At 44.7% G+C, this 8,460-nt stretch overlaps 1 pseudogene across 1 annotated transcript; it reads right to left on the reverse strand.

Annotated features, from left to right (window-relative positions):
- Window positions 1-626: 626 nt before the first annotated feature.
- On the reverse strand, window positions 627-4,696 carry LOC147616632 (pentatricopeptide repeat-containing protein At2g39620-like; annotated as a pseudogene). Its single transcript, XR_015262521.1, has 2 exons — window positions 4,539-4,696; window positions 627-4,462 (listed from the first exon to the last, which is right to left on the reverse strand). The product of XR_015262521.1 is annotated as a pentatricopeptide repeat-containing protein At2g39620-like (transcript).
- Between the last annotated feature and the right edge of the window lie 3,764 nt (window positions 4,697-8,460).

Below are 8,460 nucleotides of genomic sequence, written 5' to 3' on the forward strand. Positions count from 1 at the left end.
CATAATGTCGTAATGCGGAAAGTATTGCTTGGCTAAGGCCTAGGAAGCATGTGTTGAACATGGCCAATGCTGGGACTCCTTCTACCAAGCTCAAGCAAGGGGATAGCTATAGATAGCTCCCTCTTAAATGTTTTTTCTCACTCGCTCTCAATCCCTAGCTTCACACAAGCCCTAGATCTCAAGCAAGCAAGCTCTGATCTCATGCATACATGCCAATACTTAGGGTTTGGGAAGGCAATGTCCTCTCTTAGTTCCGGAGACTTCTTTGTCATGGCCTCTCCTCTTTTCTTGTGGGACTAGGCATTGCAACCAAGTAGATTGGAGTTTAAGGTGACCACACAAGCATTGGCTTCATCGGTTTGCAACACCTCCAATACAAGCGACCGCTTTAGTGTGACAACGAAGGTGAGAACCATTCGACACGCATGCTTTCCACACAAGGAGATGAAGCTATGGAGCTTTGACTCCAGCTTGGTTTTGAGGTAAGCTCCCTAACGACCCTCGCATCAACAAAACTAAACATGAATTGGCACCGGTTTCGGGGAGTACCTTTTGCTTTACAAATCTTTCCATTGTTTGTAGAGTCTTGTCTGAATTGGAGGGATTTGGATCATCTAGGAGTATTGGAGGATGTTAAATTCTTAGCATTGCAAAGCCTTTTTCTTTTTAATACATTTTACACATTCAATTTTAAAAAAAGACATGAAAGAAACAGGTGCAACTTAGTGACCCCAAGAGGATAGGATGCTCGTGGTTCTTGGTAGAGGTGCTGAGTTTGAGTCACAGCGAGCATTCATGATGCCTTCTGTGTATAATTTAATGCCTTCTAAAAAAGCACCACCACATGCTATGGTTGATGATGTTCATGGAGAAAAGGATATCAAACTGGTTTGAGCTGACCAATCGGAGGTAGGAGGGAAGGTATATGTACTTCCTCTTGCCTTAGTCAATAGCCTTCCTGCGATATTTTTTTACCAATGTCTTTTAGTTTCGTATAGATATTTTTGCCTTGGGGATGACTGTCATCCCCGACAATAAACGAATGTACATTTCCACTTGCATCAGTCCACCAACAACATCCTGGCATCTTCCATGCACTATTTTCCATTCTCATAGCTTCAACCTTGTCCGCTTCCTCTCGCATGCCAGCAGCTGCATATATATTACTCATGCAGACATATGCTGCAGCATCCTTTTCATCCAATTGTACTGCATGTTCAAAAGCCAATCTTCCAAGCTTCACATTTCCCCATTTTCGACAAGCACCCAACAGAGCAGACCAAAGAGGAAGACAATCAGAAGGTGGCATCTTCTCAATCACTCCAATTGCCTTGTCGAAGTGCCCTGCACGGCTGAAAAGATCAACCATGCAAGTGTGGTGCTCTAGAGTTGGGATGATGCAATGGACTGTGCTCATAGTCTCAAAGTACATTTGCCCCTCATCCACTAGACCTGTGTGACTGCACACGGTAAGCAAAACAACAAACGTGACCAGATCTGGCTCTATACCTTCTTCTATCATTTTGTTGAATGAGTAAAAGACAGTTTCAACTTTTCCAAGCTGGGCATATCCTGCGATTAGTGCATTCCAGGAGACTACATCCCGAACTGGAAGCTCGTCAAATACTTCTTGCGCTTTTGCAAGTGCACCACATTTGGCATACATATCCACCAACGCATTGCCAAGCACAATATCTTTTTCCAATAAGCCCTGCCTGACGACCTCGGCATGTACCTCTTTGCCCTTCTCAGCTGCTCCTATACTGCCGCAGGCTTTTAAGATGTAAATAAAGGTGACTGCATTTGGGGAGAGACCCTCTTCTCGCATCCGTCCAAAGCAGTTTAAAGCCTCATCACCATGCCCGTGTTCGGCATATCCTGCAACTAGCGCATTCCAGGAGACTACATCCCAAACTGGAAGCTCGTCAAACACTTCTTGCGCTTTTGCAAGTGCACCACATTTGGCATACATATCCACCAACGCAGTGCCAAGCACAATCTCTTTTTCCAATAAGCCCTGCCTGATAACCACAGCATGTACCTCTTTGCCCTTCTCAACTGCTCCTATGCTGCCACAGGCTTTCAAGATGCAAATAAAGGTGACTGCATTTGGGGAGAAACCCTCCTCTCGCATCCGTCCAAAGCAGTTCAGAGCCTCATCACCATGCCCATGTTCGGCATATGCTGCGACTAGCGCATTCCAGGAGACTACATCCCGAACTGGAAGCTCGTCAAATACTTCTTGCGCTTTTGCAAGTGCACCGCATTTGGCATACATATCCACCAATGCAGTGCCAAGCACAATATCTTTTTCCAATAAGCCCTGCCTGACAACCTCAGCATGTACCTCTTTGCCGTTCTCAGCTGCTCCTATGCTGCCGCAGGCTTTCAAGATGCAAATAAAGGTGACTGGATTTGGGGAGAGACCCTCCTCTCGCATCCGTCCAAAGCAGTTCAGAGCCTCATCACCATACCCGTGTTCGGCATATCCTGCAACTAGGGCACTCCACGACACTACATCCCGAACAGGAAGCTCGTCAAACACTTCTTGCGCTTTTGCAAGTGCACCACATTTGGCATACATATCCACCAACGCAGTGCCAAGCACAATCTCTTTTTCCAATAAGCCCTGCCTGACAACCTCAGCATGTACCTCTTTGCCCTTCTCAACTGCTCCTATGCTGCCACAGGCTTTCAACATGCAAGTAAAGGTAACTGCATCTGGGGCGAGACCCTCCTGTTGCATCCTTCCAAAGCAGTTCAGAGCCTCAACACCATGGCCATGTTCGGCGTATCCTGCGACTAGCGCATTCCAGGAGACTACATCTCGAACTGGAAGCTCGTCAAATACTTCTTGAGCTTTTGCAAGTGCACCACATTTGGCATACATATCCACCAACGCAGTGCCAAGCACAATATCTTTTTCCAATAAACCCTGCCTGACAACCTCAGCATGTACCTCTTTGCCCTTCTCAGCTGCTCCTATGCTGCCGCAGGCTTTCAAGATGCAAATAAAAGTGACTGCATTTGGAGAGAGACCCTCCTCTCGCATCTGTCCAAAGCAGTTCAGAGCCTCATCACTATGCCCATGTTTGGTATATCCTGCAATTAGGGCACTCCAGGAGACCACACTGCGAACTGGAAGCTCGTCAAACACTTCATGTGCTTTTGCAAGTGCACCACATTTGGCATACATATCCACCAACGCAGTGCCAAGCACAATATCTTTGTCCAATAAGCCCTGCCTGACAACCTCAGCATGTACCCCTTTGCCTTTCTCAGCTGCTCCTATGCTGCCGCAGGCTTTCAACATGCAAGTAAAGGTAGCTGCGTCTGGGGTGAGACCCTCCTCTCGCATCCGTCCATAGCAGTTCAGAGCCTCATCACCATGTCCGTGTTGGGCATATCCTGCGATTAGCGAATTCCAGGAGAAAACATCCCGAACTGGAAGCTTGTCAAACACTTCTTTCGCTTTTGCAAGTGCACCACATTTGGCATACATATCCACCAACGCATTGCCAAGCACAATATCTTTTTCCAATAAGCCCTGCCTGACAACCTCAGCATGTATCTCTTTGCCCTTCTCAGCTGCTCCTATGCTACCACACGCTTTCAAGATGCAACTAAAGGTGACTGCGTCTGGGGAGAGACCCTCCTCTCGCATCCGTCCAAAGCAGTTCAGAGCCTCATCACCATGCCCGTGTTGGGCATATCCTGCGATCAGAGCACTCCAGGAGACTACATCCCGAACTTGAAGCTTGTCAAACACTTCTTGCGCTTTTGCAAGTGCACCACATTTGGCGTACATATCCACCAACGCAGTGCCAAGCACAATATCTTTTTTCAATAAGCCCTGCCTGACAACCTCAGCATGTATCTCTTCACCCTTGTCAGCTGCTCCTATGCTGCCACAGGCTTTCAAGATGCAAATAAAGGTGACTGCATCCGGGGAGAGGCCCTCCTCTTGCATCCGTCCAAAGCAGTTCAGAGCCTCATCACCATGCCCGTGTTGGGCATATCCTGCGATCAGGGCACTCCAGGAGATTACATCCCGAACTGGAAGCTCATCAAACACTTCTTGTGCTTTTGCAAGTGCACCACATTTGGCATACATATTGAGTAGGGCAGTGCCTACATAAATGTTCTTTTCAAGCAACCCCCTTTTGAGAATATCAGCATGTATTCTGCTGCCTTTGCACAGGTCTTTTTGCTTGGCACAAGCCTTTAGTAAGGCTACAAGAGCAGTATCCTCTTGAAACTCCCGGTGGTTGCTGTTGCTATCTCCTTGTCGAGCTTTGTGGTGGATTTCCTTGGCCTTCATCATCCGCTTAGTCACACAGAACTCTCGTTGCAGTCCTCTTCTTCTGAGCTCCTCTTGGACCCAGGATGGATTGTACCACCCGTCCACCCACAGCGACTCCTTTGTCATTTTATGTTTGAAGTCTGGGGATCTTGGGCTTCTCTGTGATGCAAAACAATAACTCAGGAAAGCCAATAGGTTTTCGTGTACTCTCATGTAATTGTAAAACAGTGCTTACCTTGCTGGTTCGATTGTCCCACCATTGGGAGGGATTCCTGAAGTACTCCTTCCATAAGAAGTCCATGTCTCTGCATGCCATAGGGAGGGAACCAAGACGAAGTCCTTTTCGATTGTTAAGTGGTGAGCTCTCCAGAGTGGAACGCGCACCAAAAAAAAACAAAATAAAACCAAACAAAAAAAAAAACTTTACTGTTCCGAGGTCTTATTTCATCACTTTTAATTAATTTGCACGATGATGTTTTGCTACCCCTATGTGATATGCCTCCCCTAAACATTTTTTGATTAATTTCTATGGAATATACCCTTTTTGATTAATTTCTATGGAATATACCCTTTTTAAAACGACGGCCCCAGGGCTAAGATAAAATAGGCTCCCCTACTAGAATATTTTTTTATTAATTTTTATGGAATATGCCCTTTTTAATATGAAGGCCCCCAAGGCTATGGCTAAAAGGTTTATAAGGCTAAATGGGTGTTAGGTAGGATTTTACATGTGTGAAATTTTTGGGACAGTGTGTATGCATGGGGCTGGGTGGCAATTAAGGGGGTGCATGGGGTGGCTCGGTCATGGGCGTGCTCTGCTCTTTTCTTCATGCGTGCTGGTCCTTTCGTTCTAGGTGCGCCTCGCTCCTACGTTGCATGGGACGGCTCGATCGTGGTGGTGGGTGTCCTCTGCTCCTTTCTTCATGCGTGCTGGTCCTTTTGTTCTAGGTGCACCTCCTCTGCTGCTGCTGAGGGGAGATGCGGGCATCCTATGCACCTCCTCTAATGCGTGTTGCGTGGGGCAGCTCGGTCGTGGGTGTCTCCTGTTGTGCACCTCCTCTGCTCTACTGAGGTGAGATACAGTTGCTCCTTTCTTCCTGCGTGTTGCTCAGAGCGTCCGCGTGTTGAGTCGTCTATGATGTTCTATTGTTGGTTTGATTTGAACCTTGATTAGTTATTGTTTAGTTGCTAATTAATGCTTGTTTAGTTTAATTTGTTTAGTTGTTGTTTAGTTGTTGGTTCGATTTAATGAGAACCCTACTAATCTTGTTTAATGCTTAATTAATGTAAGGTTTATAAGGCTAAATGGGCGTTAGGTACGATTTAGCATGTGTGAAATTTTTGGGGCAATGTCCATGCATGGGGGCTGGGTGGCAATTAAGGGGGTGTTGCTCCTTTCTTCATGCAGGGGTGCTCGCTCCTACGCTGCATGGGCGTCCTCTACTCCTTTCTTCATGCGTGCTGGTCTTTTCATTCTAGGGGGGCGCCTCGGTCATGGGCGTCTCCTGTGCACCTTCTCTCTGTTGCTGCTGAGGTGAGATGTGGGTCGTTCCTTTCTTCCTCCGTGTTGCTCAAATCGTCCGCGTATGTGGTGGTCTGTGATAGTCTCTGATTAGTTGTTGTTGGTTCAATTTGTTTAATTGCTAATTAATGCTTATTTTGATGAGAACCCTGATTTGATTAGAATACAACTAATCTTGATTAAGCTTGATTAGAATACAACTAATCTTGATTAAGCTTGTTCTTTCTATAGATTAATCTTAATTATTCTTTCTTGTTCTTGTAATTTATGTACGTTGGCCTCGTGAGGGCGCATATGGCTTAGGTAGGGTCGTGGGTGCAATGTGATGTATGTTGGGGCAATAAAAAGGCACCTGTGTGGGGGCTCTGGGCTTGGGAACTCACTGTTGGGTCGTAGGCTCTGTGTTGTGGGCTGGGGTTGGTGGGCTGGGTCTGTTTGACTATCATAGGCTATGTGTTGTGGGGTTGGGTTGGGGTTGGGTTGGATTGGCTCTGTGTTGTGTGCCATGGCACCTCGCCGTCCTCAAGGGCTTACAGACATCACAAATGTAGGTAAAGACACAGCTGGCACTTCTGCGCATCCACGGGATAAAGGGAAAGTCTTGGAGGCTATTGCATCCACGGATGTCCGTGTGACAAAGGCAAGGGCGTGGGGCAAATTCAACAAAACCTCGTATTCTCACACCCTTGAAGGAATAAAGTGGTTAGAAATCTACATATGGTGAAGACGAGGGCAAGGTCTGTAGGTTCTGACCCTAGCATTAACAATACCACCAAATGCAAAAAAGCGCCGCTCGTTAGGTTGACCAGGTTGCTTGAGGTTTCTGTGACTATCGGTGTTGGGAGTGGTGACATAGATATTGCATTCTAGGAACCACTAGAAGACTTTGTCCGATTTGAATGTATTAGTGGTTTGTTTGCTCTTGAGAAGGGTGGAATATTGAATCATATCCACTTCCAAATGGTCATTAAAATAATGGCAGTTTCCTTCATCTCTGTAGGCAACCTTATCAAAAAAAAATATTTGCATGGGATGTATCAAAACCAACTGGGGGGCATTGTTATGTGCAAGGGTTTAAAACAAGTTTGCTTGCACACATTTGAAGGCATGTTGGGTTATTGCATGGAAGATATGTTTAAACCTCATTTTAAGTTTTTTTGTCACAATGGAATGGTAGAAGAAATTACAAAGGGGCGGGAGCAATATGCATTGTATGGGACTAGAGATTTAAAGAACAAAGTCTCTATGTCGCCAGTGAATGTATTTAACCGAGCATATGTGTACATGGATAGCTATTTTCATGTGACTTTCGAGAAAGAAATGGATCATATGTATATGGCTTCGGGCAACATTGGAGTTAACACTTTTGTGCATGCTATGCATGGGGAAGTACTACCCCTCTGCCCATTGGCTCATCTCCCTAAAATTGGAAATGAGATGGACAAAAAAAGAGCGGCCGCAACATGGAAAGTGATGAAGATATTGCATCTCACTCAACTGATTGATGTTGATCAAATTTTCTTTTTGGATTCTCCTCGTTATTTACAGGTATTATCTGGATGTGGATGCTGGCAACAATGAAGTAAATGAAGAAGATGATGGGAAGCCCGGTTCGAGAAGCAACCCCATCAATCTTGAAAGTGACAAAGATGTGTTGTTTTGTGGAGAGGGTGGTTCCTTGTCTGAAGAAGGGAATCATGGATCTTTTCTATATGGCTCCGACTATGTGCCTTTGTTCCATGCTTGCAAGACAACCAAAGATGCTATTTTCATGTGACTTTCAAGAAAGAAATTGTTTGATGTAATGTAAATAGTACTTCAGCCTTGTACATACCCGAAGCAATAATTTTGATGAATATATGCAATAACTTTTCGAAAATGTCTATCTTTTCAATTTTTGTGCAAGAGAGATTTTTTTTTTGCAAACCATTGAATTTAAAATATTTATTGCAAACCATTGAAACCAAGGTCTAAACCTACCAAAAAAAATACTAAGGTAAGAACCTTAGTAAATTAATGCAAAAAAAATTCCCACCCTTAATTAATGCAAAAAAAAAAATTAGTGAATAGGTATGGAAAATTTTTGTGCAAGGATACTTGTGCCTAGATCACCCATTAAGAGCCGTAAAGAACTCCACACATCACAAAACCTTACATTACTTCAAACTCAACCTCTGAAGTATGCAACGTTGCCTAATCATGACGGTTCCCTTGAACATGCTAATGTGCTTGTAAGCTAAAGTGAAAACAGTTGCTATACAGGCTTCGTCCTCGTAGTTGGGTGAAAGAACATGCCTTGCGATAGAAATCCTAGATGGCGATGCTAGACTTAGTTATCCTCACTAAGCATTGCTAGGAACAGTGGGGTAATCCAACACTTCAACTAGCCGGAATGGTTATAAAACTAACTGACAGATCCTCATATAAACCATTAGGGATGTACACGATTCAAACATCAAATCAATTAGCTTAGCTTTGAAACATACCTTTATCGTGATGTATTTTCAAAGACCTAGAACATTTGATGCAATTCTTGGTCATCCATTCAAGCGTGACACATGTTTCGTTCATGATTGGGACACAAATAGAATCTACTTAGAAACAATAAGGACTTCACTATGCGAATCAACCTCAA

The sequence above is a fragment of the Cibotium barometz genome, chromosome 38 (assembly GCF_041138505.1).
Source record: "Cibotium barometz isolate CiBa-2024 chromosome 38, ASM4113850v1, whole genome shotgun sequence".
In the NCBI taxonomy this organism is placed as follows: Eukaryota; Viridiplantae; Streptophyta; class Polypodiopsida; order Cyatheales; family Cibotiaceae; genus Cibotium; species Cibotium barometz.